The sequence below is a fragment of the Jaculus jaculus genome, chromosome 2 (assembly GCF_020740685.1).
Source record: "Jaculus jaculus isolate mJacJac1 chromosome 2, mJacJac1.mat.Y.cur, whole genome shotgun sequence".
NCBI lineage: Eukaryota > Metazoa > Chordata > Mammalia > Rodentia > Dipodidae > Jaculus > Jaculus jaculus.
The window spans coordinates 177,462,339-177,487,970 of NC_059103.1; the positions used below are offsets into that span (position 1 = coordinate 177,462,339).

The window sequence follows — 25,632 nt, forward strand, 5'->3', positions numbered from 1 at the left end:
CTAATATCCAGTGAACACTAGTCAAAGAATGTAGAACTATTGCTTCATTGTTCAAATTATTCTATTGTATAATTGTTTCCCTCTGGTGCTGGGGTAATGTGGCTATGAACAAATTACATAGCTTCTTGGAGCCTCCATGTTTCCATTTGCAATCTGAAGAATTTGAAGCACATCATCTGCACAATGTTTTTATAACTAAAATTCTTTAGCTTTCTAGATCCTTGACTTTATTTATATATCTTGTTTTCCTCTGTCCTGTCAACCATACAATAAAGACTGACTCAGCTACAGACAGGATTTTAGATCTCATTTCTTCACTTATTAGTTATGTTAACATGAACAAATATCTTTTTCTGAGATTCACACATGAAATATGTGGATCACCTTCTCCCTAGGATTGTGATAAATAAATTCGGATGTTTCAGAAGCCTCAAGAATAGAATCTTTCACTGGTCAGGTCCTTTAGTAAATCACATTTGTTTTCTCATTTTGCATCATTTTAGAAATCTCCAATCTTCCTTTTCTTCTGGCCCCTGGCTTCTGCTGCCTACAGAAAAGATTACAGTGTTGAAGAATACACTGAAGGGATGTTGCCACATAGATATGAGGCCATGGCCTAGAAAATCTTATTTTCTTTTCCTTTTAACTTGTCTTATAAATAATGTTGGCATCTGTTGAATATAATTATCCTTCCTGAAGTTCCTTTTGTTTTGTCATTGAGGTCTAGCAGCAGCCTTAATTTGGTAAATGAAATATATCTAAATCAAGAAAACAATGGTTTGCTTCCTATGTATATAAAACCTTATCTTGTTGCTCATTTTCACCAATATTACCATTATTTCTGGCTGTTGTTTATACCTAATTTTAAAATTAAGATTAGTATCTATTAGTTGATTATATAAGATACTATAAGGAAAGCTAGTAGCAAAAATTAACCAGAAACATACACTCTATAGATAACTGTAGGAGATAATATGCCACATTTTTTCAAACCACGTGTAAACATAGATACCACATTAACAAAGTTGCATCATACAATATGGCTACAAAATAAGTACCTTGAAACCTGTTCCTCAGAAGCTAGAAACTGCTGCATTCTAACTTGCTCTTTCTTTACCAGCATTTAACATGCCAGTAATAATATAATACAAGGTAATCTAATAGTATTTATTTGAATATAAACCCTGTGACTATATGTAGAGAGATTATAGTTTCACATTATCATTTTTAATATTTGTTTTTACTTTTCTGTTATATTAATATATTACAACTTGCTTGATCCTCCATTGTTAGGCTGGCCTGTAACAATTTTGATCTATAGCCTTTTGTTTTGAAAAATATTTTTAAAAAGTCTTAAAAGAGGACTAGGTACTTGGTAGATGGCTTAGCAGTTAAAGATACTTGCTTGAAACGTCTGCTGGCTCTGTTTCAGTTTCCCAGGAATGACGTAAAGCTTGTTGTACATAATGGTGCAGGCATCTGGAGGGTTTTGTTTGCAGTGGTGGGAGACCCTAGTGTGCCCATACTAACTCTCTGGGTCTCTGTCTCTTTCTCTGTCAGATCAATAAGTAAAAACATGTTTTTATGCCATATACTGAATTATAAGAATATTTTCTCTTGCTAATATAAATGCCTTTCCAAGATCCTATGGCTGCATAAAGTGTAGCCTCATTAAAACAGTACTATATTATCTCACTGATTTCATTACTATAGAAGGATGATGACAGTTTTCCATGGACATGCACATCCATACAATAATTTTGACATTCTACCTTCCTCATTAAGGTCATTTTGAGTAAATCAAATTTCATATTTGAGTATTTTGACATTGCTCATTGAAAACATTTTTAACCCATTATGAAATCCTGTAATAACCAGTTGTACTTTCTTGTGTTCTCAAGTTTTGGCATGAGGGGCAGTCATACATGCTGTAGCCACTACTATAGTCTTAGAATTTTCCATTCTTGAAAAAAAAATTCTAGGCATTTGGACATCCCGAGCCAGTAGCTTTGAACCTTTACTGTAGCATAAAACTGCATTTGACATGATCAATTAATGCTTATCAGACATAATTTTACTATTTTCAAAGTGGTCAGCATAAAAAATTAGAAAGTTAAGGATTGTGGAGATTTAAATGGGAGAGCAAAGATAATTCAAATAGAAGATTTAGATGGGGTGTTGATAGCAAAAAAAAAAAAAAATGAAAACTTAAACTTGATGCATGCTAGAAAGAAATGATAAAATGTAAAGAGACTGGCCTCCACCAGCAGGAGGGGAAGGTTATTGTGAAAAAGAAAGGAGCAGAGTGGGCATTGTGATGCAAGCCTTTAATCCTAGTACTCCAAGAGGCACAGGTAGGAGGATGGCCATGAGTTCAAGGCCACCCTAAGACTCCATAGTGAATTCCAGGCCTGCCTGTGCTACAGTGAGACCCCACCTTGAAAAACAAAAAGAAAGAGAGAGAGAGAGAAAGAGAGAGAGAGAGAGAGAGAGAGAAAAGAAGAAGAAGGAGGAGGAGGGAGAGGGGAAGTGGAAGAAGGAGAAGAAGAAGAAGAGGACGAAGAAGAAAGAAGAAGGAGGAGAAGAAAGAAGAAGGAGCCAGAAAAGCAAGGGAATGGCAGCTGGAAAGCTTAACAGTGATCTAGAACCATACTTTACCAATAGAGGTAGATTTGAACTATGGTGCTCTCACTAGCTTAGAGATGGGAGAAACCTGAAAATAGCTGTTTAATAAAGGACTACGTGGGAAATATGAGGTCAATGAGGATGAAGAGTAAGGAGAAAATACCTATTTGTCAGCTGTCCAAATTAGCAAAATTAAGACTTTTTTTTTTTCTTTTGAAGAGTCAGTGAAATAAATCTTTCTCTTTTATAAATTTCGTTTATTTACTTGAGAGCATGAAAGAGGCAGATACAGAGAGAGAGAGGGAGAGAGAGAGAGAGAGAGAGAGTGACAGAGAGTGAGGGAGAGAATGGGTACACCAGGGCCTCCAGCCTCTGCAAAGGAACTCCAGGTGCATGTGCCACCCTGTTCATCTGGCTTTACGTGAGTACTGGGAAATTAAACCTGGGTCCTTTGGCTTTGCTGGCAAATGTCTTAACCACCAAGCAATGTTTCCAGCCCAAAATATACCTTATTTGGAAGATATTAAAGTTATCTCAGAAAGTGTAGAAATTTCTTATTTCTTTTCAAGATCCAATTGTAGTTGTGAAAGTGTTAGACAAATATAAAAAGACTGGCATGCCCAGTTTTCCAAACTTTCAGATATGGTATTTCTCATGGCCCGCTAGGGTTTTTTTTTTATTTTTATTTTTTTAATTTTTTAATTTTTGACATTTTCATACATGTACAAATGAATTTTTATTTTATTCTCCCCAATTATTCTCTCTTGACCTTCTCCCTTGAACGCTCTTCTCCTACCTTTAGTCCCCATTTTGCTTTCATTCTTTATTTTTTTTACCCATTGAATAAAATTAGGGTTGCTTGCATGATTGTAGGTGGAAGGTTATTTACTATGAAATGGTCAAGGTACCAGCTGCTACAATCCTCTTCAGCAACCATTAGCTGCAATTACCTACTGTGGAAGGTGTGGGAGTAGCATCTGTCCTTTCCCCATCACAGGTGATGTGTTGACGGAGCCCATGAGGCTCATTCCCTACACCTTTTTTTAATGTTTATTATTATTATTATTTTCATTAACAACATATTTCATATGGATACATCAACTGTTTGTACTCTCTTTTCCTTAATCCCTGCCCCATTCTTTTGGGGATGTTCCTCAGTAGGGTTACAGGTATTCCCTAATGAGGATCCCAACTTTTCAGTTTAGAACATAAATAAAATGGAAGGCAATAAATGCCTGGACTCAAAATAAACAGAAAATTACTATGAATTTTTCTCCTACCACATTCATATGCAATACAAAAATGCCTTAAGAGTTTTAGGAAATTAAACATATTCTTCAATAATTTCATTGGTTCAAAATAAAAAAAAGACTCCTTTTAAAAGAGGTGACTGATGTTACCAGTAAAGTTGAATTGAATTAATGTTGGCTTAAGCCTTATATTCATCTCAGTTTTTTTGTTGTATGTATCAGGATGCTATTTAGTTACAATTAACAAATAAATAATTCTATCAAATTTATTTGAACAAGTAAGCATTTGAAAGCAAACTGGCTGAAACTCACAAGTAAGCTGATTTGGGGGGAAAAAAAAGCATGAGAATACACATGTTCTTACCATCTCAGTTTCTTGACTCTGCTTTTGTATACTGACTTTATTTGATATTCTTACCTTCTGGCCCCAAGATAACTATCTTATTCACTTCCAGGCTTCTTAACAATTAAGATGTCCAATATAAAGTAGCCAGCATTCTACTGGGCACAGCTGAGAACCTGACTCTCATACTTCCTGTCTCTGTAATATTCAGCAGAGAAGAGCACAAATTTTCCCATCTAAAGCAACATTCTGATGCTTAGCCTAAACAATGAATTAAGAGTTCTTATCCCACCTTACCCAATAATGCAGCTGAGTATGATGTTATACCACATGGCTTAGGCCTGAGTCATGGATGCTTTTTTTTTTTTTTTTTTTTTTTTAACATAGAGCCATACTGGCTATTGGAGAAGTATATGTGGTACATTGGAAAGAAGTGAAATATTGGCAAGAATGTGGATGCTTTACCAAGGATGAGAGAGGCATATATTAGACAGAGGTTCACTAGAGCAGCTACAGTGAATGGGAAACCTTAGGTTCTGTATTCACCATCTCAGAGATGTTTAAATAGTATTGTATCAAATACTTTCCATTTCTGGAAAAAAAAAATACTGACTACAAGTAGCTTAGGGAAGGAAAGAGTTTATTCTGGTTTATTAGTCTGAGAGGTTAGAGTTCATTATGTCAGGGGAAGGTGGCAGGAATGGACGCTAATGTCACATGGCCACATCAGCAAGAGGAAGTAGAAAAAGAAAGAGTGGACCTGTCTGTAACACCTGAGGGCATGCCCCAGTAGCACTAGCAACTCTACCTCACAAAGGTTCCAGTCTTCTCAACACTACCACCTGGGGCTTAAGTATTTAAACACATGAGTGTAGGAGAGACATTTTATATTCAAACCACCATCCATAGTGTTGTGTAGCCATGGTTTCAATGTCTCTCTTCCTGGTTTGTGGACTTTCTTCAGTTTTTATTATGAGAAATTCAGCAGTCTAGAAATCCTTCTTTAATCACTCTCTCTTCACACAACTTACTATATAAGTAAGGAGGACCCAGACCACACCTTCAATGTTTTGCTTTGCAATCTCTGCCAAATGCTAGTTTTTAACTCATTCATGACCTACTTTGCACTAAATACTGAGATGTAACCAGGCTCTTTGGCACTCTACAACAAAGACTGTTTTACCTCTAGTTTCCAATAATTCCTCTATCTGCCCAAATCAGACTTATCTGTAGAACATATGTCAAAACTCTCCCCGTCTCTAGTCACTACCCACTTGCAAAGCTGCTTTCTTGTGGCTTATGAGTGTTCTGTCAGAACACCAGGTGTCTTTCTCTCATGTCAGAACTTACTGAATAGAATAAATTCATAAATGTCATTGATGCAGTTTGTCAAGTCATCCCTATTTCCCTTGGTATCTGGTCTTGAGTAAGCATCGGTTCTTTTAATCCCAATGTTTACAGTGACTATGTATATGAGTGGAAGTTACAGAATAACTTCAAAGAGGCCACAACAATTTTCAGGGAGTTTAAAGGAGGCCTACTGGAGGCAGAGGCAGAAGGCTCATAGAGACGTAAAGAGAGAGGAATGGGGGTGATGTTGGATACAAACCTAGCTGGAGAGCTGGCTAGATTCTCCATCTGCCAGTCACAGAGGCAAGTTAGAGGGTCACAGATTTTATCTGAGCCCCAGGATTAAGCCAATCAGTAGACACAAGATAGGGCCTTTAGACTTAAGGTACAGAACCATTGGACCAGTTCCAGCCTGATGAGCAGATGGACAGACTGACAGAAATTCTAGTAGGCTGTGACAGAAGTAAGGACCTAACTGTGCTGAAGCCCCTGAGGCAATCTTTCATTTCCTTCTTGTGCACACCAGTGGTCAGATGGATGACAGCTTTGTAGGGGCTATAACTATTGCAGTGTTAGTTGTGTTCCTTATGAGGACCAGATGAGGGTGTTGTGTGCTTTCCTGGACTGGTGTGTTTGATCAGTTCTTGGGCCTGGTTTTTCTGATATGTTTTTACAATACTCCTAGCTCATATGACTGGATGAGCTTATAGAGTGCTATTTTTTTACTTCATGGGTCAATTATTTATTAGTCTATTTCTGATTGGTGGAACTGGGCAGGTGTTGGTTATGTGTGCAGGGTGCAAGACCATCCTGAGTTTGTACTTAAAAAGAAGTCAAATATGTGAGGGAGATCAACACAGAGGAAAATCGACTAATAAAAATTAGATATCCAGAGACCCAGAGGCCCCCAACACCTCATCACTGAAGCAGACCAAAAATGAACCCAACATGGCTCAGGGAAATTTTGCAGAAGAGGGGGCAGAAAGAATGTCAGAGTCACACGTTGGGTCAGGATATGCAGAGACATTTCCTCCTACCCATAATTGTGGGATAACTCCAGAATGCATGACCCATATACCTCAACAAGGAGGGGCCAGGGGAAGGGGTAGGATATGGATGAGCCTAACAATGGTACCAAATTGACTGTACTCGCTTAGTACAAGACTAATTAATAAAAAAATGGAGACTTCCAGACCAAAGCATGGCCTGAGAAATGAGCTTTAAACAAAATGGAATAAGTTAGAGCAAGAAACAGTGAAATTTGGCACACACACACACACACACACACACACACACACACACACATAATTTACAGCGGTATTCCCATCTTGGCACAGTACCCCAAATTGCCTTAGTTCGGTAATCTTAAGAGAAAGAGAAACAATAAATAATATGCACACATGGTGTGTGTGTGTGTGTGTGTGTGTGTGTGTGTGTGTGTAAACAAAATTTGCTACTAGAGAGAATTGGACTCACGCAATTCTACAGGCTGAGAAGTCGCACGTAGATTTAAACTGGATACTGATGCGAGACAATATTTAGTCCCAATTTGAATCTGAAGGTGCGAAAACCTAGAAAATCAAGGATGGAAGGTCTAGTCAAGAGGAACTAACAGATGTTTGCAACATAAGCATGAGGACCTGAGTTTGGATCCTCAGTACCCGGGTGAAATTTGAGTGTGGCAATTGTACCTATAATATCAGCTGTGGGGATGCAGAAACAAGAGAATCTCTAGTACTTATTGGCTAGCTAGTCTACCTGACTGGGTTCAGTGAGAGACTCTGCCCCAAAAACTATGGTGCAGAGTATATGAGGATGGGGATGTCAGCCTCTGGCCTCTGCGCGCATGCACGCACACACACACACACACACACACACACACACACACACACACACAATACCACACACATACAACAACAAAGAAAAGAAAACTTACTTGCAAACTTAAAACTTAACAAAATAATATGATTCAGTCCAAATATGAAGGCCAGAGATGATGGTTTCTCATCTTGAGCAATAAGCAAGAGCTCATTTACTCAGCCCCTTTGTTCTCTTACACTATTGAATTGATGGCTATAGCCCATCTATATTAGGAAGGGAATCTTTACGCAGTCTATAAGGCCAAATGTTAACCTCACTGAGATCACCCCTATACACACATACTAAGGATAATGTTTGGACAGATGTCTGGGTACCCTGTGGCTTAATCAAGTTAACATGAATAATTAATGAAATTGTGAGATATATATGTCATGTATTTAATGTACATTTTTAGAAAAAAAGGTAAGCTTGAGTTTTATACTTTCAGAAAATAAAAAGGAAAAATTTATTGAATTGAATATTGTTTAAAAAATCTGCCTAATAGAATTGTTATATGCAGTAATGGTTCTACTAAAATCTCAGAAGTACGTATGAAATTCTGACCTTTTATATACATGATTTGAATAATCTAAAATGGCTTATAATATATCCATTAGTCTTTCAAAGAAAGTCATTTTAAATGTTTCAGCAGTCCCCTTTGCTGTTACTTCCTGATTTGTCTCTCTAAGAAGGGATGGTAGCGAGGAATATTAGGACAGGAAGTGAATGCAAGGTATGCTTACAAGGTCTACAGGAATTATCTGGCACTATTGTAGGCAGTCAATTGAAAATCTGCTTCTCAGATGAGCATGATGGTGCGCAGCTTTAATACCAGCACTCGGGAGACAGAGGTAGGAAGATTGCTATGAGTTTGAGGCCATCCTAAGACTACATAGTGAATTCCAGGTCAGCTTGGACAAGAACAAGACCCTGCCTCAGAAAAAAAAAGAAAGAAACAACAACAACAAAAATACTTCTCATTTCAACACTTGTATGGGAACGCATATGATCTGAAAGCATACCCAATATTCTACCCATAAACAAATTCTTGGAATGTTCTACAACAACTGAGTCTGGGTCAGATGGATATACTGAGTGACTTAATTTGGAGAAAATAAATTTTTCTTTAAATAAACTTGGAAGGCTTTAGTGACATCTGGTTTGAGTTGTATGGCATTCTTCACTCTCAAAATGCCATATTAATTGGCCTATGAAATTGTCTTTTAAGATGTTTAAATGTTGGGGAATGGCCACTAAATTTAGTGACTTTAGTATAGTGATAATAATAATGGTGATCTTCTAAGAGTAATCAACTAACCCCAGCTGCCTCTGTCAGACAGAAGCAGAAATCATTAGCATACTAATTTGTCTGCTATAATAAAGGCCAAAAATTATTTATTTCTGTCCCACAAAGTAGTGAGGATAAGTAACCTCTGGGCAGATGTTTTAGTATAAAGGCTAAATGAATCTTCTTTTTCTCCTTCCTTAGAATTTAGCCCCTATTTAGTGGCCTAAAATGATTGCTCTGATATTCATTCCATCATTTGCCTTTCAGCTCGTGAAAAACTAGGAAAAGCAAAGACAAGCACAAAATGTTTCCCTTAGAAGCATGACCTACCTCATTCATGCTCATTCTAGCTTTAAAGAAAGATTAACCACATGGTAGCAACTAGAACTACGTAAGTTTGGGTGGTTGGGCTTTTAGTGGACAGTTTATGCTCAGTTAAACCCTTTATAGAAGAAAGTAAGTACAGATATCAGGGACAAAACTAGTAGACTCTACACAGGACCTCTGAATAAAGCAAGCTACTCAGTGAGTTATGTGAAAGGAGGACATTTATCAAACTTTGGAGCATGTATCAGTGATGCTTTCATAGCTACATTAAATGCTATTTTTCAATATGTATCTACTTGTTTTAACACACATAAATTCTTATGCCCAACTATGTTAGGCACTAAAGCAGGTGCAAGGCAAATAAACACATCTCAATAATGACACCTACACTTAATGACAAAAAGTTTAATGATATCTACTAACTGGATTAGGCCAGGAGTCTTGAAAAATATATTTAAAATGAGTATTTTCTTCAGTGAACTGCACCTCATCTATGTGCCAAATCCAATGCATTTTTAGACTTAAAATCCTTATTTCAAAGGAAATTAACACTGAAATTTAGATGAAATGTTAACACATTTGATTATATGATTTTTCAAATTTATGGCAAAGTACAAATGATAAATTAGAAAAATATAACATATAATGTCAGTGATAACAGAGTGTCTGACAAAGAGGAGAGGTGGAAATGCACATTAATATGTATGAGATTATGTTTTGAAAGCACTAATGCTTTATAATAATAGTGCAATTACGGCTTATTTATTCAAAAATAGTCAATTCTCATATATTATTTTATGATGAGTTTAATATCAGAAAAATTACCTCTTAAGATAAGGCAAATTTGTAAATACAACTTTGTAGATAATACTTGATCACAAATATTATTCTAAAACTTGAAATGAATTCTTGGGAGTAAGTGCATTAATCATCAACTGTGGTTTTCTTAGAGATAATAATATTTTTCTTATGGTTTTTAATAGTCTGAATGGTCTAATACATAGAAGTATTAAATTATTAAATTTAAGTTGTTTGAGAGTAGTACTCTAGAAGTTATGAAGTAGATCACTGTTACTGTTAATATTACCTACATGTAAAATTAGAGTAGAATTTGTGTTTATGTTAGCCCGTATACCAAGAAGAGAATCTAGTTTGATCCCACATACTATTGAAGAAGGACTCAGCAAGTTATAAAATGTTTCCAAAGATTTTCATCCAGATTAGAAAGTAAACAGCTATATATATCATGTAAAATAGAAGAATTTGCCATGTATTGTGCACTAATGTGTGTAACTATAAAACTGTGACAGGCATATAAAAAATTAAACAATATGTACTTAGTATGGTTGTAGAAATAGATCAGTTGTTAATTTATAAGACCAATTCATTTTGTTATTCTCACATCTAAGTTGTGGACTTGAAGCATTGAAATCTTTCATTATTCACATATTTGGAATGCCTGGTTATACATTAATAAATGGTGCTCATGTGATATTTGGATGTTCTTTCCATTAAAAATGCTCCAGTCTCCTTGTTTACTTTCCACCTATTGCTACCACTATCTGAATTCAACCACTACAACACCATAACTTTGACCTTGGTACCACGTAAATGATCTCATTTTTCCCCACTAGGATAAAAGTATACCAAATTTCCTGAAATAAATGCCCCTCTCTGTATTGTTAACTTAGCTTGCTTTCCCATAGATTCTGAAACTCAGTATTCTCTCCACTTTTTCTGTGCGTAGCCATGTCTGATTTGATTACAGTTTTTCTTTTCTTTTTTTTTTTTTTTTAACTGATTCTGGCTAGCCCCAGTTTGAATTATTTTCCTACTGCTTGGTTTTTATTGGAACTCCCTCTTTAAGGTGGTGCTTGGTTATACATGACTACATGAAGCTTGCGTCCTCAAGCCTAAAATCTTCTAATCCTTTGTTAACAAGCTTCTCACCCTAGATTTATTCCAACTCCTGGCTTTCCTGTGTCCTTTCACCTTACTAGAGGTAAAGGCTTAGTCATGATCGGCCAAAGTAAAGGAGTTTGCCTCTCTGGCTGAATAAGTTAGCAAGAAATTCCAGGCAAAGTGGGAGGAAAAGGTGCCTGATCACTGAGGAAGACTCAGGGAAGAATATTGGAAAGCCCTGCAACTGGACTTCTTGGCTCCAGACTCGAACTGAAGTCAAGTGTTGATTTGATAACTTGCTAGTTGTGTGACCTTAGGCAAGATTCTTTACCTCTCTGTGCCTGTTTATGTTCCCTGTGATGTGAATAAAAAACATGCTTGCCTACAAATGAATATATATGTATTTCATGTAAATATCTTAAACTTGTCCAGCATTTAAGAAGTTATTTAAATATTTACCATTGTTTTTAATTCCCTCTAATAATGACATTTGATGATTGTACTTAATACCCAAAATTGAGTATCATGTCTGAATGGCCACTTTCTGGCACATCTATATAATTATGGAGCACTGTTAATTATATCTGACTTCTATGACACAGTTGTCATTTGCTCCATTTGTATGTTGCATCTACTTCCATAAGCCAAAACAAAAAGACAACAACAAAAAAAAAATGGAAATAACTCACTTTTAAGCAAAGAGTTCAGAATCTTTTTCAGTCTCTGAAAGATCCATAGAGTATAGAAGCCCAGAAATTGCAGTGAACAGAGGAGAGCAGCCTGTTATAATACCAAGTTGCTGAGCTAGACAATTAGCAGACTTGCTGGTTCTGTACTTAGTATATGTGGATTCAATAAGAAAAGACATTTTTCTCCATGATAGTGAACCTGTATGTAATGGCTTTTACTTTTTGCCCTTATACAATGTGCTAAGCTGCTGCCAGAGTAGGGAAGGATATTTTTATGTTCCCCTAGGACCATGGATTTTACATGGGTCTTTAGACCATATGGAATATTTCCATGCCTCATCCTTTGGTTCTTGGACTTTCCCCTTTCTCGCCTAATCTCCCTGCCATTCCCTCTTTTTTTGTTTGTGAGCCGTCTTTCACCTCTCCTGACTTCTGACTTACAAAATGTAATAATTTGATAATTATCCTTCTCAGTCTGTTTTATCCAATTCCTAGGTTAAAAACAGGCATGGGCTCTGGTATAGGGTTTGCATTTGAACCACCAAATAAAACCTCATCACAACTTCACCAGGGAGGAAGCAAAGACAATAACAGTTAAATAAATGCTCAACTAACTTTCTCCTTTGTAAACATTCCAGGCACCGAGCCCATGGTATGCTGTCTGCCATGGGTCCCTGTACCTCAACTGATCTAATCTAGAAAATCCGTCATAGACATAATCAGAAATTTGTAGCCATGGTAATTCTAAATCCTGTCAAATTGACAACCAGAAATGAACCATTACATAAAGTTTTGCTACTTCCCAGGATGTCAAAGAGTTTGATGATAATCACGAGAGAAATGAAATATTTAAATAATCTATAAGATCAGAGTAATTATGAAACCTGACCTCAGAAAGTCAATAAAGCATTATGATTTTATTTTCCTAGTCATATCATTAACAAGAAAAACTCTTCACATATCACTCTGAAAAATAAATGGTTGTTATTAAGAACCAAGACTTACAATTTAATCCATGAGTGAACAGCAGGAGGCATTTTTCTTTTGTGAGGCAGTGTGGCTCAGATCTCCATAAGGTAATTATTAACTTATTCACTCTACAGAAACGAGAAGGAATGCTTAAGGCTTAGGATGGCTGAGTGACTTGCCCAGAGTCATTAAGTGGGACAACCAAGGTTTAGACTGAGCTCTGATTCTACTTTCTAAATCATGATGCTAGGTGTGTTGATTTTATATAATTGAGTCTTAGTGATCTGTTCAGCTGTTCAGTTCAGTGAAGTTTGGAGCTGCAATGATTGGTTCAAACTTTTAAAAGTTTCTCTGGGTTTTTGGCAGCATCCCAAGATGCTGTTGTCATCCCAGGCTCACAGTAGAGGCATGTGTATGCTAACTGACCACGCTCTTCCAGCCAGCTGCACAAAATCTTTAGTCATGATTTAGAATAGAAAACATAACTGCTAGCCAGCATCTTTTTTCCATGTATTGACTGATAGCTTTGATTCTAAGTGAATAATAACTACACATAGAAAAAAAAGCTAATATCCTTAAAATAATTTTAATTTTCTTTTTCATGATTATAACCATTTTAAGTGCCAGCTGTTCAGAACTTTCTTTTGCAACACGGACTATAAGCCCATTAAATCACATCTCTCCTTTCCCTTCTTCCCTGTCCCTGATAGCCACAAGTTTACTCTTTATTTCTATAAATTTGAGTGTTCTCTGTGTTTCATTACATGGCATCATACAGTATTTGTCCTTCTGTGATGCAGTTATTTCACTTAAAATGCCCCTAAGTTATATCTATATTTTAGCATGTGATAGAATTTTCTTTATTTTCAAGGCTGAATAATATTTTTGTGTATATTTTATTTGCCATACTTTTATATCTGTTTGTGAATGTTTCAACTGGTTCTACCTCTTGGCTGTTATGAAGACTGCTGATATCCATATGGATAGGGAAATATTTCTTTGGGGCACCATTTCAAGTCTTTTAGATAAAATGTACCCATTATGTGACTGGTGGGTCCTTGAGCAGTTCAAGGTTTGATTTTTTTGAAGAAACACCATTACTTTCCATTGCACTTCAATGTTTGCATAATTTTATCTTCTCACCAGTGTTGCAGAATAGTTCTAATTTCTCCACATCCTCAACACTTGTAAAGCATTGAATATTTTTATTTCCTTTTGATGAATATAATTTGATTTCAGGCAGTGTAATATGAGGGCAGGGAAAGGGCTCAGCAGCTGTGCTTACTTGTAGCTACCATCATGCTACTGGGATAAAAGCCCTGGAAAAAAGCAACTGCTAGGAAGAAAGCTTTTATCTGCCTTACAGTCTTAAATGGAAGCTTCATGACAGCAGCACAAAATATAGCTGGACATTACCTCTGCTACCTGTACCACAGGTGGAAAACAGCAGCAAGAGAGATCGCTGAACTCTGGCAAGGGGGAGCTGGCTTTAAAAGCCCTGAGTCCAGTCCCAGCAACACACCTCCTCCAGCAAGGTTGTACCTTCCAAATTGCCATGACCTGGGGACCAAACATTCAAAACACATGAATTTTGGGGGACATCTGACTTAAACCACACACTTGCAAAGCCTGCTTCAATTCAGGTTCAGTTCCACAGCACTATATAAAGACAGATGCAAGGGGTAGGTATCTCAGGTATGTCCTCTGACCACCACATGTATGCCACACACTTCCATATACACATGCAAATAAATAAAATTGTTTAAAAATATGATATGAGTTATGCTAATGTTTTGTGAGGTACAAAGCAGGACTGATGTGTTTGAATGGTCTCCAACCCTGTAAACATGTTTCAGGTTATAGGCTAAATATTTCCCTGAACAGTCCTTAAGTAAATGAATAACTTGCTCTTTGAACCTAAAACTCTTATTATTTCTTTAGTCTTTCAGTCACCGCTGTCTTACTCAGAATCAAAAGTGTCTTAATGTTAGTCATAGGGAAATAAGTGGGAAGGTATAGACTTCTCACTTCAACAGTCTGCTAAAGATAGAGAAAAAAAGAACTGAGCTATTGAAAGAAATTCTTTGCTCAGAGATTTAGAATCCAGGATGGAAATAAACCCAGTGCAACAGCAAGAATATTTGAGAGAGAACTCAACAGGCTTCTGCTAAAGAAGGCTCAAATCCAAGGAAATATGCCCAATATTCCTGAAGCTGCACAGTAAGTGTCTAAAATCATCCAGTTTATTCTGTAGTTTTCATTTGACTAAAATATCAGTCACCTGTTTGGGAAAGTTAAGGCCTAATATTAAAGCACAACCATTAAGCATGTAATAGAATATTATGCAAATAGCAAATATGGATATTTGTATAGTGGTCTATGGGGAAGTTGTCTAGCTTTAAGAAAAAAAACTACTGGGAGGCATGTTACTTAATTTTATCATTTTGTGAAGTGAATATCTGAAAAATACTTAAAACGCTTTTCTTATTTTTATTATTATTATCTGCTTGTTCTTTTTTCCATGTCCCATTTCCTCAGCAGAAATTTGTAGGAGCAAATACCTTTCTCATTCTAACCATGAGAATAGATGAATAAAATCACACAATACATGCAATATCACCCATGTTTATTTTGAAAGTATTGAGATTCTAAGGAGTTGCTTGTATGAAAAAGAAAACACAAGATTTAATGTTCTCTAACCAGTACCTACCAACTTTTCTGAAAGTATAAGATAATTTAGAAGAGTAATGGATGAAAAGCATAGTAAGATGCATAAATATTTTAATGGATTGTAAGGAGACCAGTATTGATCAAATTTAGGACTGCTCAATTGGAGAGAAAAAGATATAATAATCTTTTTGTTTAAATAAGGTTTGGTAGAAATTGACGAGTAAGAGTTAATAATAAGCCAAAAGCAGTGCACTTGTTCTGTGTGGCAACTAAATATAGGAAACTCATCACATCATTGTGTGCTGGTGAACAGCATGATGAATAACTCAGAGATGCCCCTGACAGTGGTCCGGGTGGCTTATTTCCTCTAGGTTGCTTCATCAACAATGGAGAATCTAAAAGGAAAAGTATAGGGCATTTTAAAACTTTTTAACCTAGTCTTTGTTCATGTTAAACAGGCAAATACGAATTTATTAGTGAAGCTTAGAAAAACCACAGTTTATAGTGCAAAATATACTAAATACAGTAGGGTTGTATTTCCATTATTTACAAAAACATAACAGGATGGATCTTATCACTTAACAACAGGCTTAAACTTATTAAGCAATCACTAATTTATAACATGATGAGATTTTGAAATAGGCTCTAGACTTGATAACAATACAAGTAGCCATGAGATATGTGGGAGATTTTTTTTTTTTTTTGATAAAGTAAGGAGTGAAGAAAGAAGCATTGAGAGGAGAGCTTGGGTTTATCTAGGGAACTTTGAGGTAAGAGTTAGAGCTGAAAAGTGAAGTCCAGTTGGTCATAACAGCAGTTTGTTCCTTTCTAGTCTAGCAGAATCTTGTGCTCATGGCACAGTGAGGGAAGACAGTCACTAATGCTGGGTCCAACAAGTTATTATTCTTACTTTGTCCTGTGTAATACTGTTCCTCACAAAAGATGTAGTTCTGTGGAGTTGTGCCAAAGATAATCTAACTGTAGAAAGGAAAATACTCCTCCTTTGACTCCATTCATACTCCCAAGCTCTTCCAAACTGCTGAGTTTCCCATTCACTACTTAATGTTCCTTTTGCATGAGACCCCTTTGCAAACAATCCCAAGGACCATCTTCCACAGTTTCCCACTTGCCCCCTATTATGCATGTGGTTTACAGAACATTACTTCACACTTGATGTGGAAAAGCATCTCAGCATGCAGCCGTGTCTCTCAATCTAGCCAGATGGCTGTAGCCATGTCTTCTGGTTATTTGCCTTAGAGACCCCTGCTCACTTTAACATGAGGGAATGCTTTCCTTTTCCTTAACCCATATGGAAGTAGAGGTGAAATGTGGGTGCAAAGTGTACTGAACACTTTCGGCAAAGAAATTCTCTGTCAGCTTTTTCCCCATCAATGGTTTTACAATTTTTAGGGTCATGGTAGGCTAATTAATGATGGGCAGACCAATGTCAAATCTCTTAGTATTACTTTAAGCTATGGTTATATTTGACATCAAATCCATAATAGTAAGTCTAAACTAAAATAAAGATCTATTTTCCTGGCTTCTTACACTGATATGATAATGTAGCTATGTTGTTTTTAATTTATTCCTGTTGATTAGTTCTGTAGTTGGATAAGGGCTTATGTTTTTTCAAGCATACTATTTCAGGTTATTTGTGTTGCAATGTATAAGAACTATTAACTCAATATTAATTAGAAATATATTTTTAATCCTATACTTTAAGCACAACTGGTAACTGTAGGTATTTCTTTATAAAATAAATATAGTCACATGTTTCTTTTAACTTGTATGTGTAACAGATTGAGCCCTCCAAATTGACTCTCTCTTGCAAGCCTTTTGAGTTAGAGATTCATGTAGATAAGACTATCCTGAAACTTAATATGTGTCGAAGGATGACCTTTAACTTCTGATTCACTTGCCTTTTCCTCCTTATGTCCTGGGATTATAGACAAGCTTACAAAAATGTGTGTCACCATGTCTTGTGAAGTGCTGAGGATCAAACTCGAGGCTTTGTGCATGCTAGGTCAGCATTACAAATTGAACCACATCCCCAGCCCTCTACATAAACACCTTTAAATATTGGGAGCTATACTTTATAATTTGTATGATTTTTTGAAGTAGGGTCTCACTGTAGCCCAGGCTGACCTGTAATTCACTATGTAGTCTCAGGCCGGGCTCAGACTCATAGCAACTTTCCTACCTCCACCTCTCAAGTGCTGGCATCAGAAGCATGAGGAACTATTTGTGTAATTTTTAATAAATATTTTAAAGCTCCAGATGAACTTAGAGTGAAAAAAGTCAATCTTTGCTAAGCACTTAAATACCCTTCTAACAATAATAAACCAATCTATAAATGTATTAAATTAGGTTCTCCTACATATTTCAACCATCTTAAATTCAGAATTGGAATGATTTCTGGTAAGATGAAAGATTTAATGCAACTAATAAATAATAAATAAATAAATAAAGTTGGGACATAAAAATCTTCTTGTAAAAAAAAAAGACCTAAAGCTACTGACATTAGAATTTCTCTTAAGAATCAGCTTACAGAGTATCTTACAAACTATAACCAACAAAGGTCACATTCAATCCTTTTTTTTTTTTCTTCCTACTTTAAGAAAAGCTGCTGAGGAAAGGAATTTTCTGATATAACAAAAGTGGCAAAACTAAAGATATAGAGAGGAGTCTTGAAGGAACAAAAAATAAACAATCAAAGAAAAAACTTTCTACATACTTTCTTTACATTCTTTTTTTTTTAATTGTTATTAACATTTTCCATGATTATAAAATATATCCCATGGTAATTCCCTCCCTGCCAACCCCCACACTTTCCCCTTTGAAATTCCATTCTCCATCATATTACCTCCCCATTACAATCATTGTAATTACATATATACAATATCAACCTATTAAGTATCCTCCTCCCTTCCTTTCTCCACCCTTTATGTCTCCTTTTCAACTTACTGGCCTCTGCTACTAAGTATTTTCATTCTCACACAGAAGCCCAGTCATCTGTAGCTAGTATCCACATATGGAGAGAGAACATGTGGTGCTTGGCTTTCTGGGCCTGGGTTACCTGACTTAGTATAATACTTTCCAGGTCCATCCATTTTTCTGCAAATTTCATAACTTCATTTTTCTTTACCGCTGAGTAGAACTCCATTGTATAAATGTACCACATCTTCATTATCCACTCATCTGTTGAGGGACATCTAGGCTGGTTCCATTTCCCAGCTATTATAAATTGAGAGCAATAAACATGGTTGAGCATGTACTTCTAAGGAAATGAGATGAGTCCTTCGGATATATGCCTAGGAGTGCTATAGCTGCGTCATATGGTAGATCAATCTCTAGCTGATTTAGGAACCTCCACACTGTTTTCCACAATGGCTGGACCAGATTGCATTCCCACCAGCAGTGCAGAAGGGTTCCTTTTTTTCCACATCCCCGCCAACATTTATGATCATTTGTTTTCATGATGGTGGCCAATCTGACAGGAGTGAGATGGAATCTCAATGTAGTTTTAATCTGCATTTCCCTGATGACTAGTGACGTAGAACATTTTATTAGATGCTTATATGCCATTCGTATTTCTTCCTTTGAGAACTCTCTATTTAGCTCCATAGCCCATTTTTTGATTGGCTTGTTTGATTCCTTATTATTTAACTTTTTGAGTTCTTTGTATATCCTAGATATTAATCCTCTATCAGATATATAGCTGGCAAAGATTTTTTCCCATTCTGTAGGTTGCCTCTTTGCTTTTTGCACTGTGTCCTTGGCAGTGCAAAATCTTTGTAATTTCATTAGGTCCCAGTGGTTAATCTGTGGTTTTATTGCCTGAGCAATTGGGGTTGTATTCAGAAAGTCTTTGCCAAGACCAATATGTTGAAGGGTTTCCCCTACTTTTTCCTCTAGCAGTTTCAAAGTTTCCGGTCTGATGTTAAGGTCTTTAATCCATCTGGACTTAATTCTTGTGCATGGCGAGAGAGAAGAATCTATTTTCATCCTTCTGCAGATATATATCCAGTTTTCAAAACACCATTTGCTGAAGAGGCTGTCTCTTCTCCAATGAGTATTTTTGGCATTTTTATCGAATATCAGGTGGCTATAGCTACTTGGGCTTACATCTGGGTCCTCTATTCTGTTCCACTGATCTACATGTCTGTTTTTGTGCCAGTACCATGCTGTTTTTGTTACTATGGCTCTGTAGTATAGGTTAAAATCAGGTATGGTGATACCACCAGCCTCTTTTTTGTTGCTCAGTATTATTTTAGATATTCGAGGTTTTTTGTGATTCCAAATGAATTTTTGGATTGTTTTTTCTATTTCCATGAAGAAAGCCTTTGGAATTTTGATAGGGATTGCATTAAATGTGTAGATTGCTTTAGGTAAGATTGCCATTTTCACAATATTGATTCTTCCAATCCAGGAACAAGGGATGTTTCTCCACTTTCTAGTGTCTTCTGCAATTTCTCGCTTGAGTGTTTTAAAGTTCTCATTGTATAGATTCTTTACTTCCTAGGTTAGGTTTATTCCAAGGTATTTTATTTTTTTTGATGCAATTTTGAATGGGAGTGATTCTCTGATTTCATCCTCTGTGTGTTTGTTGTTAGCATATATGAAGGCTACTGATTTCTGTGTATTTATTTTGTATCCTGCTACATTGCTGTAGGTTTTGATCAGCTCTAACAGCTTGCTAGTAGAGTCTCTAGGGTCCTTTATGTATAGAATCATGTCATCTGCAAATAATGATAACTTGATTTCTTCCTTTCCAATTTGTATCCCTTTTATGTGTGTCTCTTGCCTTATTGCTATGGCTAAGACTTCCAGAACTATATTAAATAAATGTGGGGACAGTGGACACCCTTGTCTTGTTCCTGATTTTAGTGGAAAAGCTTCCATTTTTTCCCCATTTAGTAATATGTTGGCTGTAGGCTTGTCATAAATAGCCTTTATTATATTGAGATATGTTCCTTCTATTCCCAGTCTCTGTAGGACTTTTATCATGAAGGGATGTTGGATTTTGTCAAATGCTTTCTCTGCATCTAATGAGATGATCATGTGATTTTTGTCCTCCAACCCATTTATGTAATGTATTACATTTATAGATTTGCGTATGTTGAACCATCCCTGCATCTCTGGGATAAAGCCTACTTGGTCAGGGTGAATGATCTTTTTGATATACTCTTGTATTCTGTTTGCCAATATTTTGTTGAGAATTTTTGCATCTATGTTCATGAGGGAGATTGGTCTGTAATTTTCTTTTTTTGTTCTGTCTTTGCCTGGTTTTGGTATCAGGGTGATGCTGGCCTCATAGAAGGAGTTTGGTAGAATTCCTTCTTTTTCTATTTCCTGGAAAAGCTTAAGAAGCAATGGTGTTAGCTCTTCCTTAAAAGTCTGGTAAAATTCAGCAGTGAATCCATCTGGGCCTGGGCTTTTTTTAGTTGGGAGATTATTGATAACTGTTTGGATCTCCATGTTTGTTATAGGTCTATTTAAGTGATTAATCTCATTTTGATTTAATTTAGGTAGGTCATATAGATCAAGGAAATCATCCATTTCTTTCAGATTTTCATACTTTGTGGAGTATATGCTTTTATAGTATGTCCCTATGATTTTTTGAATTTCTCTGGAATCTGTTGTGATGTTACCTTGTTCATCTCTGATTTTATTAATTTGTGTCTCTTCTCTCTTTCTTTTGGTCAGATTTGCTAAGGGTTTATCAATCTTGTTTATCCTTTCAAAGAACCAACTCTTTGTTTCATTAATTCTTTGGATTGTTCTTTTTGTTTCTATTTCATTAATTTCTACCCTAATCATTATCATTTCTTCCTGTCTACTGATTTTTGGTTTGCCTTGTTCTTCTTTTTCCAAGGCTTTAAGGCGAAGCATTAGGTCGTTTACTTGCGACCTTTCTAATTTCTTAATATAGGCACTTAAGGCTATAAATTTACCTCTTAGAACTGCCTTCATTGTGTCCCAGAGATTTTGGTATGTTGTGTTCTCATTATCATTTGACTCTATAAATTTTTTGATTTCCTTTTTGATTTCTTCATTGACCCACTCATCATTTAGTAGTGTATTGTTTAGTTTCCATGATTTTGTGTATGCTCTATAGCCTTTCTTGCTATTGATTTGTAGTTTAATTCCATTGTGGTCAGATAGAATGTAAGGAATTATTTCAATTTTCCTGAATTTGTTAAGATTTGTTTTGTGTCCTAATATATGGTCTATTTTAGAGAATGTTCCATGTGCTGCTGAAAAGAATGTATATTCTGCAGCCTTTGGATGAAATGTCCTGTATATATCTGTTAGGTCCATTCCTTCTATGACCTCATTTAGTCCAGATGCCTCTCTGTTTATTCTTTCCCTGGATGACCTGTCAGTTGATGAGAGTGGGGTGTTAAAGTCACCCACCACCACTGTGTTTGGTGTTATCTGTGACCTTAGTTCTAATAGTGTTTGTTTGACGAATTTGGGAGCCCCCATGTTAGGTGCATATATGTTTAGGATTGTAATGTCCTCCTGTTGTAGTGTGCCCTTAATCAATATAAAGTGACCTTCCTTATCTTTCTTGACTAATGTTGGACTAAAGTCTACCCTGTCTGATATTAGGATAGCAACCCCTGCTTGTTTTCTAGGCCCATTTGCTTGAAACACCGTCTTCCAACCTTTCACCCTAAGATAATGTCTATCCTTTGTAGAAAGGTGAGTTTCTTGGAGACAACAAATTGTAGGATCCTGCTTTTTAACCCAGTCTGCAAATCTATGTCTTTTCATTGGAGCATTGAGGCCGTTGATATTAAGAGATATTATTGAAAGGTGTGTATTTATGTTTGCTATTTTTGTGTGTGTGTGTGTGTTTCTGGTTCTACCTGTACTCTCTTCTGTTAACTAGTATTTGAGTATTGCTTGTTTTTTCTAGGTTCCTTATATGTGTGCTTTTCCTTTTCTTTAGCATGGAGGATTCTATCAAGTATTTTCTGTAGAGCTGGTTTTGTCTTCCAATACTCTTTTAACCTGCTTTTGTCATGGAATGTCTTTATTTCTCCATCTATTTGAATGGATAACTTTGCAGGATAAAGTAACCTTGGTTGACAGTTGTTATCTTTCAGAACTTGGAATATATCACTCCAAGCCCTTCTGGCTTTAAAAGTTTGTGTTGAATAATCTGCTGTAATCCTGATGGGCTTGCTTTTGTAGGTAACTTGATTTTTCTCTCTAACTGCTTTCAATATTTTTTCTTTGTTGTGTGTGTTTGGAAGTTTGAGTATAATATGGCGAGGAGAGGTTCTTTCTGGGTTTTGTCTGGCTGGGGTTCTAAAGGCTTCCTGTATCTGCATTGGCACCTCTTTCCCAATTTGGGGGAAATTTTCTTCTATGATTTTGTTGAAGACGCCTGCTATGCCTCTGGAGTGGAGTTCTTCTTCTTCTACTATGCCGTGAATTCTTATATTGGATCTTTTCATAGTGTCCCGAATATCTTGAAATTCCCACCATACTTTTCTATAAGTTTGTCTTTCTCTTTGTTGGACTGCATTAGGTCTGCCACCTGGTCTTCTAGCTTCGATATTCTGTCCTCTCCCTCATCTATCCTACTGGTGAGATTTTCTACAGAGTTTTTTATTTCATTAACTTTGTTCTTCATTGCTAGTAATTCTGACTGGTTTTTCTTTATTATTTCTATTTCCTTATTTATGTCTTGTATTGCCTTCTTTATTTTATTAAATTGGTGTCCTGCATCTTCTTTGATTCCTTTGATTTCCTCTTTGATTTCTTCTTTGATTGTTTTCATGTGTTCTTTGACCTCTTTGAACATATTTATAATTATTCTTTTGAACTCTTTCTCAGGCATTTCCTCTAGCTCTTTCTCACTGGAGGACATTTCTGATGCATTAATACTTTTAGGTGGATTTATATCATCTTGCTTTTTAGTGTTTCTTGTGTTATAATGTATGTATTTTTGCATCTTGGATTAAGTTAATGCTTGGATTTTCTAGCTAGCTGTGTATTCTTAGCTGTATCAATTGATTTGATGTAATATATTTTCAGGGTAGGACCTTAAGGTATTAGGTGTGGCTCTTAAGACTCTCAGAGTATCTACAAAGATGTTCTTAGGGGTTGAGTTTCCCTGTTATAGGAGTATTCAAGCAGGCTGAGTGGAATAAAATACAGGTAGATTCTAAAATTTAACTAAACACTGTACACATTCAATCAAAAACAGCCCCAAGTATGTATGCAAGAGTAGTTATTATAATGACCAGATCCTCTATCAACAAAGAGGTTTAGATTTCTGGTCTGTTGAGGGATCCAAGTCAGCTTGTGACCAAGTGAGACCCTTCCCTGGTGCAATCCCAGTTACCTTGGGTGATTTTGGTCTCAGTCGAGTTGCTGCCTGGGTCGTCGGGCTGCTGTTCTGATTTCTGGAGCTGGGCACTTGCTTTTCCTATGGGGCAAACTGAGCCGCTGCTGCTGCCTCTGCTGCTGCTGTAGCTGCCACTGCTGGAGCCACCACTGCTGCTGAAGCTGCTGCTGCTGTGTCCACTGCCGCTGCTCCTCCTGAAGCTGCTGCTGCGGGATCTGCCGTTGCTGCCGCTCCTGGGTCTGCTGCTGCTGGGGTCACTGGTACCGGTGCTGGAGCCGCTGATGTTGCTCCCGAACTCTGCTCCTGCTTGGGTCCCATTGTCAGCCCAAGTTGGCGTGTCCGGGTCCTGGGCCGCTGCTCTGTTCATTGGAGCTGGGCTCAGGCGGTGGGGGAGGGGAGGGAGCCACAGCTGCTCTGGTTGTCTCGCTGTTCCACGTGTTCTTCTACCTCGCGGTCTCCTCCTCCGCTGCTCGCTGCCGCTCTCCCCTCATGTTTCCCGAGTTGCGGAGAGCACAGTGTGAGGGGAAAATCCCGCACCTGGCTTTTCCTGCGGCTCGAGCCGAGTCTGGCGGCTTTGTGCTGCGCCGCGGCCGTGGCGGTTGGCCGAGCTGCCGGAGCTGCTTTTCCCACCTGTGCAGGCTCTGGATGCTCTGTAACTCTTCTACTTTTCCACTGCTGTTTTAATTTCCTATACACCTCACTTTTTAGTAAAAGTGTGTATTTTGCTGAGTTTTTTTGGTCTTTTTCCCCCCTAGGCTGCTTTGGCGTGGTACCTACGCCACCATCTTAACCGGAAGTCCTCCTCTTTACATTCTTTTTTTTTTTTAATTTATTTATTTATTTTATTTTGAGAGTGACAGACACAGAGAGAAAGACAGATAGAGGGAGAGAGAGAGAATGGGCACGCCAGAGCTTCCAGCCTCTGCAAACGAACTCCAGATGCATGCGCCCCCTTGTGCATCTGGCTAACGTGGGACCTGGGGAACCGAGCCTCGAACCGGGGTCCTTAGGCTTCACAGGCAAGTGCTTAACTGCTAAGCCATCTCTCCAGCCCCTCTTTACATTCTTAATACAATATCATAACCACAAAACAATAGTAAGTTGATAGGAAAAGGAACATTTAGAAAATAACAAATCCCTAAGAACTTTAAAATATGATTATGAAAATCTCAACAAAACTACCTGAAGGAACTCTTCATAAATATTGAAGAGGACACAGCAATAAAAAATAGGAGGAGAGCTAGGACAGGAGAGGAGAGAACAGGAATATAAGACTAGTTAAGAACTTTTATTTTATTTTTATTTATTTATTTATTCTTATTTATTTTTTTATTTTTTTTAGGTAGGATCTCATTCTAGCCCCGGCTGAGCTGGAATTTACTATGTACTCTGAGGCTGGCCTTGAACTCACAGTGATGCTCCTACCTCTGCCTTCAGAGCACTGGCATTAAAGGCATGCACCAAGCCTAAGGTATTTTTCCTTGAGCCTTCTACTAAATGCATCACTAGAGCAGATGTTGATTCCAGCCGTAAGGTGTGTTCAGAACCAGCTTCAGTTTGGGCTATTTTGTTGTCTCTTTGCTGTCAATGTGTGATGAAATGTGCCAGCTCCATCTGCCATGGTGAAGTTTCACTTGTGATCTGTAAGCCATAAATAAACCCTTTCCTCCCATAAGGTGCATTTGATTGGGTGTTTTGTACCAGCAAGAAATAGTAAGTACATCAATGAAACCCAATAGAAATAGTACAAGAAAATTTCCCAAAATGGAAAGTCATGGGTTTCAAAATTGCAAAAGCATACTACCAACAATGAAGAAATAAAATTAGATTCATACATAGGCATATTACCATGAAGCTCCACAATATCGGTGCCAAGGACCAGTTTCTCAAATCCTGACAAGGACATTTATTGAATGTTTTACAAATCACAATGACAAAGACTTCCCTATAGTGATACTAGAAACTGGAAAATAATGGAACATAATTTCCAGTTT

At 37.0% G+C, this 25,632-nt stretch overlaps 1 protein-coding gene across 3 annotated transcripts in view; it reads left to right on the forward strand.

Annotated features, from left to right (window-relative positions):
• Oxr1 (oxidation resistance 1) overlaps window positions 1–25,632 on the forward strand; it is a 344,354-nt gene that overhangs the window by 169,501 nt on the left and 149,221 nt on the right. Inside the window, exon 1 of one of the 3 annotated variants that reach the window (XM_045142698.1) lies at window positions 14,565–14,823. The exons of the other annotated variants lie outside the window; for them this stretch is intronic. The gene's annotated coding sequence lies outside the window, so the exon portion shown is untranslated. Of the gene's footprint in view, window positions 1–14,564; window positions 14,824–25,632 lie in introns of those variants that run through there. 3 annotated transcript variants of the gene reach the window in all.